General features: G+C 48.3%; 1 protein-coding gene across 1 annotated transcript in view; it reads left to right on the top strand.

The window, feature by feature from the left end:
- ZC3H3 (zinc finger CCCH-type containing 3) overlaps positions 1–12,865 on the top strand; it is a 1,788,705-nt gene that overhangs the window by 1,289,150 nt on the left and 486,690 nt on the right. The gene's annotated exons all lie outside the window — the stretch shown is intronic.

Below are 12,865 nucleotides of genomic sequence, written 5' to 3'. Positions count from 1 at the left end.
TGTTCTTGCAATGCAGCAATTTCCTGTTTTTGGGAAGATAGGTATGGGTGATCTGAGAAAGACATGCACATTTTCCTCTGATGACAGGTAAGGACGCTGGGGTCCAGTCTGAGACGCTCTCTCTTGCCCCGAAGCTGACGAATTCTGAGCCGCTCCAAATTTGCAGTGCCGTAGGAGCAGCCGCCGGAGCCACTGCCGCACTTGTAGCACCGCGGTACAGGGGACCAGGTGCCCAAGGACCAAGAACTCCCGCATCGGCCCACAGAGGGAATGTCCGGCGAGAAGTGTCAGCGAGGAGCGCAGAGCTACATGGAGGGGAGGAGTGCAGTGTATACCCCCTGCGGCTCCGCCTCACCAGTCCCCTGTTTCCTTCTCGCTCCCTGCTGCAGCCACCTGGCCCTGGAGGATGGGAGCCCCGCAGAAGCCTGTCACCACCCCTGAGTCCCTCATACTGCCGGGATCCCCCCTCCCTCCCCAGGCGCCTACCAGTATCGGCCCTGCAGCCAGCTTTGCTACAAGCTTATCAAGCAGCTAAAACAAGCCCGGAGCCCCCCAGGCCGCCGGTGACCGGAGGATGATTCCAGAAAGTTATGTGCCCCCTCGGCAACAAGATAAGACCTACGGAGGTAGCTTGGAGATAAGCAGACTGGGGGCATGGTCGGTGGAAACCAGGGTCTCAAGGCTCCCCTCAACAGAAAAGTGAGGAGAATCCCCATGGCCGTCGAGCTAAAGCTGCTTATCTAAGGCCCTCCCTTTGCCACCCTGTTGACACATTGGTATCTGGTGGCCAATACAGAGTTTAGGACCACAAACCAGTACAGAGTAATCCCAAGGAGGAAGGGAAACGCCTGCAGCAGCTCTTCTAGCTGTTAACTACTCAAGCCTCCCCATTCGAAGGATGACCAAAAAGAAGCCTCCCCAATGTCCCGAACCTGTTCCCGAGGGCGAAACCCCTCCGATCCAAGATTCATCTCGAAATTTAAAAAGCACCCAAAATGCAGTCCAGGGCTCTCTCGCCCAGAAGTCTCCTTATAGGATCCCCACATCAGGCCTTATAACTCAATTTCTACTCAAACACCCTCTCAGTGGTGGGAATCCCCTCGTCCCTACAGAACCATCAGTATGTACCACCATTTGCAACGTGAAGGAGCCCCCCTTTGGGACCTCCCCAAACTGCAAAAGTCTTGCAATACAAGACCCCTAAACTTACACAGGAAAATGCCGACCTCAATCCTGCCACAGGCAGAGCTGCCCCCCGGTAATGTACTTACACCCATAATGACCCTATCTGTCGACATCAACGCCCCCACCTCAGAAAGTCGTGAGCAGGTGGTTATAGCCAAAATACATCACCATCAACAATCCAATCTGCAGTCTCCCATCCAGCCCAGTCTTTCGGACACCTCGTGCTCCGACTCAGGAAAGACCAAGGTGCCTGAGCGCAATCAAGAGCTGGGATATGCATCACCACTTTTTTTTTTTTACAAAACTTGGAGCTTACCCCAAAGCAATTCAGAACTGTCTGGGAAAACAGATCTTCTCTGTTGCCCAGTCAAAGTCTTCAAAGTTCTGAAAACATGAACTCCTTTAATGACCCGGGACCAACCTCAATCAGTGAAATAAATTCTTCCACGGCAAGGGCACTACTTTGGCAATCAACCAAAATGAAACTGCAAATTGATCTTTTAACAACAATCGCACAACGCCTAGCGGACCTGAGAACCAAGCTGGACCTGATTGAGAACAATTTAAGTATAATGAAGAATTCCTGGACCTGCACTTGTTCATGCAATGCATTTGTAGATAAATGGGTAGGTCTCCCTGAAATATTAATGGGCATGGTAGCCTTACCCAAGGGACAAATGGGGAGCACTATTGACACGCTGACTAATGGCAGCCCCAACTCAATAACCCTGCATGCCGGCTTCCAACCAACCTTACAATAACCCACCCCGGGAGCCCCACAACGTAGTCCGAAACTCCTGTTCCCTCCCTGGTCACTAATCCTTCTGCCTGCTCACCGAGACAAAGCCCTAGCCCTTTGCACATCACATCTAAGCGAGGACACCAAGGTCAACGCCCCCTTAATCAGGTCAAGCAAGAAGAGTCCCTCTCGAGGAGGGCCAAGAAAAACTAAAGAAACAGCAGATAAAGGTCAAAGCTCTTAAAAGTGCAGCTTTTCTACAATTGACCCAGAACCACAAATCACAAGTTAATGATGATGAAGCACGGACCTACCCTATCTTTGCCAAGAAATCCGTTTTAAGCAAATTAACGCTCACAGTACCAACTACAACTGATGGAAAAGATGTGAAGCACACCTTAACACACCCAATACCCTGATCGGGGGAACCGCAAAATCCAAAAGGCCAGTCAACTGTAATCAAAGCAGCTCCTGTACCAACTAACGCGACGCCTGAGCATTCCTCCCAATCACCCCTGCCCAGGGAACAAGGCCCAACCAGCAGGTCATGCACTGTCCAGGGTCCATCATCTTCTGCTCTTCAGCCATCTAGTGGCCTAACAGGCCTTCTATCCCAAAGCCCCACCCTCAGCCCAGAACTCAGTCACCATGACGCCGACCTGAGCCCCAACCTAAGTTCTACTCAGACTAGACCCAGAGCCACCTCCAAGGTGTTCCAAGTCAGCAAACCTACTCATGAGGTAATTTTTACCCCCAGATATCGTATTGAGGGCCATTATGACATTTTAAACAGGGCAACATACTACGCCTATTTAAGCACATCCCCACACTGGCCCCAATACAATCAGAGAACCTAGCATGGGTCAAGTTTCTGAGCTTACCCGGTGACACCCATGGGGAATCGACTTCAATCGGCCTCAGCCGCAACACCCTGGAGGGGCTGACACCAGAAGAGACATCTCTCATGGCGGATTGGGGCATAGACACCACACTTCCTGCACCAGAGAAATATCCTCATGTGCTAAAAGAACCTCTGCCAGTGAATGCAGTCTACTTTGTTCTAAGGGGAACAGCCGGAAGCCACTCGGGTAACAATTTGACAGCAAAGCAATTGTCCTACAACGCACTCAGGATAACCAGTACACTTGATAAAGAACAGTTTCCCCCAGTGAGCCTACGCAAACCTCTGCACAGCGAAGCTGCACCCAAACAGAAGGCCTGCTCCCATGACAGCAAAATTAATTTCATAAAGGCGGACTGCAACTGGATTTCCACCAGATCCTTTAGAACCAATCCTCAATAAGCAATCGTATCCTGGATTGTAGCCAGCCTAAAAAAACTTCTTAGTACGAACTCAGCACTCAATTATCTTTAAAAAACAACATTCTTTGTCTATAAGAGACCTGGGCCACCGAACCTCTAATTCTCCCAGGCTTCTATGAACTTCACACTGCAGCCATAAAACTTAATATCTTTGGGCAACTCAATCCGATTTTTGGTAATTAACTGTTATCTTAATCCTGACAGCCAAAAAAAAACCAGCACTAAAACCATTGGTAACAAAAATCGACTATTTACTAAACAAATATTCTTCACATTTTCCAGTCATTGCCGGCGATCTGAACACTCGGGAGCTTGGGAACCCGCAAACTCACCCCCACTCTCTACTGAGACCGCCCTCCTGCAGCATCTCTTCCAAAGCCACAGCCTGAACGCCGTGCACGCCATCAAAGCATCCAAAGACCCCCTTTGGCTCCCACTCCCTTCTTTCCGGGGTAAGTCCACAATCGATTACATCTTCATACCAGACCACCTGGCATCATACCTCAATCATATCGAAGTGGGCAACAGGTATGAGAGTGACCATCTACCGCTGAGGGCAACCTTCCAATTAGAAGGCACATATGCCCCACAACTGCAAACAATAGTGGCTCCAACTGGGGAAGAGCGCCACAAAGTACTGAGCAGAATAAAATGGTCTGCAAAGCTCAGCCTAAAACTTGCAGAGTGGATTACATCTAAAGAGCCGAATCCAACTGAAAAAGGAACAGTCCCCCTGCCTGTACATTGGGAAGCACTCTTAGCAGGTCTAAAACAAGCCTTTGGCAGACGACCGGGAATTACCCTGACTCAGGTCACATATGGCCATCCACCTAACCCATACATTTAATCGAGGAAAACACTTAACCAAACGAAGCCTTTCAAAAGCCCAGAAGGCAAGGAAAAAAGGGATTAAAAAAACAGCAATCTTGGGGGGGGGGGGGGGGGGGGGGGCGTGGCTTCGCGGCGAATGGTAATGGCCGCAGCCTAGTGGAGCTCCGGCGACCCTGACCCTAAAACCCCACATCCGACATACATATCCTGTTACCTGAGGAGAAACCCAACAACCGAAAGGCACCCGGAATATGAGGCGTGGGGAACGGAGTCCGCACCTGCTCCCTATCCTGCGGTATCTTCATTGGCGCCACATGGCCTGCACAGTAAACAAGCGCCGGGGCCTCGATTGACTGACGACGTGAGGCGCGTTGTGATGCTAGCGGCAGGACGCAGAGCCTGGTCCTGACCCGCCTACCCCGAATCGATCTCCGCATCAACTGCAGTGAGAGGCGGACCACGAGGGCCATAGTGGCGGTGGGACGGACGGCACGAACCAAGCTTGGCGGGCCCCGCGCTGCACGTTGGTAAGCCTCCACTGCAATGGTGAAGACCCATTTTGGGCGGCGGTCGAGGGAGCGATGGGGAGAGAGAATCGGGGTGGCATGCTGTGAACCCCCCCCCCCTCGCCGCCCCTCGCCAAGAAAGTGGAGGCATAAAAGAACAGCGTGGTTGACACCCTCTACAACCTAACTGACCTACCCCTCAATAAAGGGGAGATCGCAGGCCCTGCGAGAGGTGCCCCACCAGTGAAAACGTGACACCATTTTCCTTTAGCTAGAGGGAAGGTCCACACAACTATTGACCGAGGCGGCGCCAAGGACACATAGTGAATACATTCCTCCCACGCTCCTATCTAATTTGTCCAGCATACACAGCGCCCGGACGGCGGCCCTACGCCTGCACTCCTCCTATCGCTCACGCCATGTCGTAACTCTCCTGCCTGGCTGAGCCAGATTGCGGATCCGGCTACGAGCACAGTGTAGACCCCGAAGATAGGCAAAATGGCGTCCACAAGGGGCCTCAAGTCAGTGCAAGCGAACAAATTAGACAAATATGCATTCTCAAAAGGCAATGCAATGGAGTCCTCCCCTAAACACAGGAATGCAGGAGAGCAGGGGATCACAGATATAGAACCTACTCTTAAGGATGTCATGACAGCCATAGCGAAGATAAAAACCTCGCTTGAAAATAAAATGGACACCATAACGCTTGAAGTGAACTTAATCCTTTCAGATCTCAATAAAAATAATGAGAGACTTAAACAGGTGGAACTCAAGACTACCAGTTTAATAGAAGACACCTCGAACTTACAAACTGAAATCCACGAACTGCAAACTTTCAGAAAGATCGCGGAGACTAAACTGGATGAAAACGAAGGCTGGCTCCGACTCAATAACGTAAGCATTTTGGGGGTCCCGGAAAAAGCGGAAGGGGAGTCAGTTGACCTGTTTGTGGAAAGCCTTATTCCTCAACATCTTAAACCCAAGGGTCTTAGCAACTTCTTTGTTGTGGAAAGAGCCCATAGAGTCCCAGGAGGGCGACCGAGGCCCGGGGCCCCACCACGTCCCATTCTGGCCAGGATCCTCAACTACGGGGACCGCAACGCCATACTTCAACGAGCCAGAACGGGGCCTCTACTCAGACTGGATAACGCTGATATAACCTTCTTTCCTGACTTCACTCAACTAGTCCAGAAGTAAAGACAGTCCTTCCTGGGGGTAAAGAAATTGCTAAAAGACAAGGGGCTCAAATATGCAATGCTCTTCCTGTCCAAGCTTCGAGTGGAAGCCGATGGTAGGGCTTGGTTTTTCGACAACCCTGAGATTGCAGCAAACTGGCTGGAGACCCAGAAAGCTTGAGATCGGAGAAGTTACTATCGAGGAAGCAAGTTGAGGACCGGTGGACATGCCCGCTGGAACTAGGACACAAACTACACCTCCACAAGAAGAAGCAGATGGGCACTTTGGACATATTATGACCGGTACAAGGGGTGAATCTGGGTTGATGGACTCAATATGCACTAATGTAGTATCTACTCACAGAGTTAAGTAAAATGTTCTTGGGTGGGGGGTGGGGTGGGCCGGGCTATCACGCACCCTCATCTTCTTCATTTAGTACAATAGTTGGGCGACAGGCGCTCTGCCAGTTCAGTATGGGCAGTTACAAGTCCAGAGGGCAGGGAAGCAGGGAGGGGGGGGTTGTTGGAGGGGAAATTTGTTTTTGTTTGTAATTGCAGTTTTTTCGTCGACAAGCAATGTGATAGGCGTGACTGAGGCCTTGACCTTTTCCATAAAGTTTGATGCATACGCAGTGGGATAAGGGGGCAAACATTTTGAGCTGGAATGTTAACGGGCTTGGGGATAAAGTTAAATGCAGTATAGTTCTTCAGTATGTCAAGAAGCAGGCCCCTGACATTATTCTTTTACAGGAGACCCACCTGATAGGCAGCTCATGTAAGGCGATGTGCAGATGGGGGTATAAATTGGTTCCACATGCAGGTTTTACAACGAGCACGAGAGGGGTGGGCGTTATGCTAAAAAACACATTCCTCCTCGGCGTAGATTCCACATGGGCGGATGATAGAGGCCGTTATGTAGGTATTACGGGGTCCTGGGAGGGACGAACCATTACATTAATGTCTATTTACGTTCCACCTGGCCTTCAGACCACTACATTCCATGACCTGCGCACCACTCTCCTCTCACTACCGGAGGGAATACTGCTGTTGGGAGGTGATTTGAATTCAGTGGGCTCGGGTAGGCTGGACCGTCACCCCCCACGTGAGTTGAGGCCCTCTAACAGATGACTGCCGGACTTTCTGGAGACCATGGGATTCGTGGACGGCTGGCGTACTTACCATCCTGAGAAAATACAGCACACCTTCCATTCTGGTGCCCACGGTAGCCTGTCCAGATTAGATTACATTTTGATCCCCAGCCCCCAAATCTCACTTATTCATGAAATCAAACATTTAGCAAGGGGCATATCCGACCACTCGACGCTTTGGGTGCATATACTTCTGGATCAGAATAAGGTGGGTAGAATTATCCCCATTAACCCCTGGTATTTGCACAACCTTAAAATTCGCAAAGATCTTCTCAATACTATAGACACTTATTTTAGTGAAAATTCTGGCACAGTAGATTCCTCACAGACACTCTGGGAAGCTTTCAAAACTGTAATTAGAGGAGAAGCGCTCTCATTAATATCTGGGCAAAAAAAGGAACAACAAAGGGAAGTGTCCAATATAGAGGACGAGATCTACAACCTAGAAAGAGACATGGAGGGAACGACCACACCAGTTTCACTCCACTTGCTACGCCTTAAACAGGATGAATATAGGGCGTTAGTCACAGAGAAGGCTAAGGCACTGGGAAGAGAGAAACTTGGCAGGATTTATGACCTAGGTGAGAAAGTGGGAAAATGGTTAGCATGGCTTGATAAACGGGAATGGGCGAACAGATTGGTCCCGGTTCTGCAAGAGGCTAATAATACTTGCATCACTGACCCCCAAGACATTGCAAATCGCTTTGACAGGCACTTTGCTACGGTATATACTGCAGTGGCGACATATAGCGAGGAAGACTCGGCTGAATTATTGAGGGACATAACACTCCCAACCCTTTCCTTGTCAGATCAGCAATTAATGGACAGCCCCTTAACAGCAGACGAAATAGCGCAGGCGATCAGATCACTGAACTCAGGGAAGGCCCTTGGTCCTAATGGCATTCCCATTGAGATATATAAACTTAACCCTGATAAATTGGCCATTTATCTTAAAGACATGTTTGAGGAGAGTAGGGACAAAGGGGAACTACCTACTGACCAGCGGATAGCGAACATAATGACTATACATAAGGAAGGCAAACCCAAAACGGACTGTGCCTCATATAGGCCGATATCCCTCCTTAATGCTGAACCCAAGATCCTGGCCAAAGTATTAGCTAATCACTAATTAAAATTATCTATGACCTGGTGCACCAGGACCAATCCGGTTTTATACCCCACCGAAACACGGCATTAAATCTGCGTCGAGTGCACGGGGTCCTTGGCGGGACGGACACGATTCTGGAACCGGCTATTCTTGTCTCCTTAGATGCCACCATGGCGTTTGACACCATTGAGTGGCCTTATCTTATAGCTGTCCTTCGAAAATTGGGGTTCGGCCAGGAATTCATTCGGTGGATTCGCCTCCTATATTCGGCGCCACTGGCACAAGTCGTGGTTAATAATAAAAAATTGGACACTTTTAATCTGAGTCGAGGTACACGTCAGAGGTGCCCACTTTCCCCCCCTCCTGTTTGCGTTAGCTTTGGAACCTTTGGCGTCGTGGATAAGACGAGATCCAGCTATTCGTGGTACGCGTTGGGCACCGAATAGGAGGACCGCATCTCGCTTTACGCAGATGACGTACTGCTTTCTTTGACTTATCCCAAACGATCCCTTCAGATTTTCTGGATTTACGATCAACTGGACTAAGTCCCACCTCTATATTCTGCGGGGAGGTCCTCCAGACCTGCCCTGTAACTGCCCAATCAGATTAATACCGCGGGATTCAAATATTTAGGGATTTTTCTCTCCCTAGACCCTGAAATTAGATATGAAAAGAATCTCCTGCCCCCATTATTACGATTAAAACGAGACATAGCCACTTGGAAATCTCTTCCCCTCTCTTTACTAGGCAAGGCTGCTCTTTTTAAGATGATGTCCCTCCCCCGTTTTCTTTATGTCCTTCAAAATTCGCTCGATCCTGTTCCACTGAAATACTTTAAAGAAATTGAACACCTGCAGAGGGGCTTGTTATGGACTGGGACACCATGAATAGCCTTGGGTAAACTTACGTTGAAATGGTATGATGGAGGCATCAGTCTCCCAGGTATAAAGAAATATTATTGGACAGCGCACCTGGGGGCTATTAACCATGGCACTTATGGTAACCCTGACGGCCCAGGCTACCGTATGGACAAGTAGCTCCTCCCGGGTGGGAACTATAACAGATCACTTTACTCGAAACCCGACCGACTACGGCCATTTGGTTAAGATTTGGCATATCGTGAATAGATCCCTCGGATGGGAGCGTAGACTGACATTGGCCACTCCCCTGTGGGACTCTGCACAACTAGGTAACCTATGGACTTCGAAGGGGTTCGATAAATGAGACATGATTGGCATTTCACAAATTAAAGATCTATGGGAAAAAGGTGAAGTGAAAACGTTTGCCACTCTCCAAAATCAATACGAGCTAACTAACACTGAGCTTTATCGATATACGCAGGTTAGCCATGCACTGTACTAACTCCTCCCAAAGGGCTCCTCTCTTCCAGAATCGTCTCCGTTAGAAGACAGGATTCTAGATGGACACCTCCCAGATAAGACCATCTCCTTAATCTATAATAAGTTGATATATAATATGGACGAACCTCTTTCAGTGCTTTGACAGAAATGGGTGGGAGACAGGTGGAACTGGATGATGAAGACTGGAGGGAGGCGGTGTCCTCTCCTCGAGTGGTAGCTATCCCTGCACGATTAAGACTGGTACAACTTAAAATCCTGCACAGGATATATATGACCGGCCCCAGGTGACTACAAATGGGAAGAGCTGAAACAGGAGACTGTCGCAGAAAATGTGGACATATAGGTACCTTTATGCACATCATATAGGAATGCACATACATTCAAACATACTGGAGGGAGGTACACGAAGTTATGAGAACAGTCCTCGGTGTCACTATCCACCCTGAAATACGTAGATGCCTATTAAATATATGGGAACCAACTGACTTGAATACCCAACAAACACAGTGGCCACTCTGGGATACACACTGGCAAAAAGAAACATCGCTCAAGCCTGGGGAGCGGTAGATCCCCCCACATTAGAGGCTTGGGAAAAGAGTATGGACTGGTGTATGTTCAGGGAAAAGACGGTATATATCGCCCGAGGCTGTCCTAGAAAGTGGTCCCGCATTTGGACACAATGGAACTCATATCGTGGTGACATTTGCACACCCCCGCAAAGTATTGCACTTGATGACCTGCTCCCTCCCTGAAATGTCCTAATTGTGTATAATGTGAACAATTGTCTCAATTTGTCATACCTTGATGGATATTGAGTGGATTCTGGAATTGCTTATATGTTGACGGTTGTTTAATAAAAAGATTTATAATTAAAAAAAAACAGCAATCTCACACAATTACAGCCCTCCAAGCAGAGCATAGAAAGAAAGTCTGGCAGATAAAGACAAAGAAGATTGAGGTGAAATGGCTGTAAATTTTCACCCTTCTCAAAGAAAAGGGACGCATACAACTTTGGAAACACATTAATCACCGGTCAGTCAAAAGAAAGTGGGGTGGCAGCCAACGAATGGGTCAAATACACAAAACAGCTATACCTTAAACATCAGACCACAACATACACTAACTTACATCAACTTTCTTTAGTAACACGCCAGGCCACTAGAACACCCAACTTCACTGAGACCAAGGTAACAGACCTAATGAAAAAAGATTAGGGCAGACAGAGCCCAGGTCCCAGTGGGGTTCCGGCGTCCGTGTTCAAAGCCTCACAAGAATACTGCTCACGTCAGCTCACACCACTCTTTAAGTATGCCTATGCCACCTCAATAATCCCAACATCTTGGAAAGGCTCTAACCTCTTTCCAATTCAGAAAAAGGGGACCGTACGAAACCAGGTAACTATCGCCTCATCACTTTATTGAATCTAGAGGCCAAAGCCTATGCAAGGATATTATTGAAAGATTTAAAAGCTAGGGTAAATGATAACAATATCCTTCCTCTCTTTCAATCACATCCTAGCATTGGGTTACCTGGCACATCAAGCTACACAGCTGACGCAACTGCCGCTCTTCTGCTACTTTGAGGATTACAGTGCAGCATTCGAACGTGTAGACCAAGGGAAACTGTGGGAATAACGAGACTCCTGGGGAATCCCCTGGCAACTATTAAAAGCAATAATAGCACCACACCAGGAAACCTGGGTCCGCATAAAGAAAGGCCAATTCACCGCAACAGAAAAGGTGCTAACCAGCAACGGTCTGAAACAAGGCTGTGTCCTTGCCCCTCTATTATTTAATCTTTATACACAGCAGACCTGGGCAAAGCCCTGGATGGTGCATGCCTATTAACACCAAAGTTGGGGAAAGTGCGGCTCCAAATCCTTCAGTATGCCAATGACATCGCAATAATGGACCACACGCGGACCGGCCTACAGAAAGCTCTTAACGCACTCCACAGCTACAATAAAAGAATAACCTTACGGTGAACCAGGAGAAGACCAAGATAGTTATTTTTGGGAAGTACCCTCGAAAGAAAACTGCCCAATGGCGCCTTGGCGATCAGCAAATAAAAACATACACAAGCTACAACTACCTTGGCGTCAGGCTATCAAACGGGGCAACACCAACGGCCCACTTAAAACATCTAAGAAGTAAGGGGGCCGGCATCATAGCTTAAAGCGCCTAAATCAGCTCCTACACAGTCCCACTGCAGATCCCATTCGTTAAGTCCTGAGTGCCAAACTCGTACCCTCTATGAACTACGGTCACCTCCCATTCCCCGGCGCATTCAACAGGTTTCTTATGCATTTCCATATTTACGCCTATAAAAAGGTTCTAACACTCCCTCGACAGGCTAAGAGATCCAGAGTCAGATTGGAGCTGGGACTGCCCTGCCCGGACGTCATACGTTCAGGGGACATAGTTAAATACTACATCAGCACCTTGTGTGCCCCAGCACTTTCATTGAAAGCCCAAATCAAAACAATTTTTGAAGTGACTGGCTCCCCATGGCAGGCCCTGTTGGCAGATGCCCTCAATCTACTTGAAATAGAAGTTAAAAACCTGCAAGACTATGATATCCCACTCGCCGCCTGGAAAAAGTCAGTGAAAGGACAGGTTAAGAAAATTTCATTCGAAAGAGATCTGGAAAGCCTACGCCGCCAAACCAACTCCTTAGACTGGACGCCTCCTATATCCTGGGCAAACCCCAGCCTTACTTTGAGCAAGCCTTGACAGTTCAAACCCGGAAGAAAATTTCGTATATGAGGCTTCTTGCACCACCAGTCGTGGACTTCAATCCATCTTGGGCCTGGCGGGACAACTTAATCACTTGCCGACTATGTAGCTACCAACGCGAATCCTGGTTTCACCTCTTGTGTTGCTGTCCAAAGTTGGCCAGTGAGCGACATCGTCTGGTAGTCCCCATTTGCACCACCCATCGTCTTAGACATTGCTGAGAAGTCTCAGACCTGTGTTTTTCCGTCAAAACAGTACAAATCGCAGCCAGATTAGGGAAATTCACAGATGCAATCCGGGTCGCCCTCACAAATGCAACCAAAGCCACCTGCAGCAATTAGCTGGCCATCTAGCCAGAACCACAGCAACTCCACGGCTTACACAGCGAAGAAGGAAATACAATCAACCAACTTTAGGAGATCAATTGTGCACGTCAGACCATCCAAATCCATAGAACTGAGGTTAATATCTATAAACCCCGGCTTTTTCCATTGACACTCTTAATCGAAGGATGGAAAAGTTAAAGGTGTGCATTAAACGAACACTAATCCACCGCGTTAAAGGGCCTGTCCAAGTTATAAAGGAACTATAGACGTAGCTGCTATTTCAATGCACTAGCATTTCAGACCCAGCTTGGGCCGCTGTTTTAACAATTTTATATACCTTAGCAAATCCAGACATTTTAGGTGGAATCCGCATGATGGTTATGAATTTTAGAACTGTATTTTGTATCCTTTCTTCCTTTTTTATCCTC

This window comes from Triturus cristatus, chromosome 5_1, assembly GCF_964204655.1.
Source record: "Triturus cristatus chromosome 5_1, aTriCri1.1, whole genome shotgun sequence".
In the NCBI taxonomy this organism is placed as follows: domain Eukaryota; kingdom Metazoa; phylum Chordata; class Amphibia; order Caudata; family Salamandridae; genus Triturus; species Triturus cristatus.
Note: the sequence above shows the minus strand (reverse complement) of the source record. Positions and strands in the feature narration are given on the sequence as shown.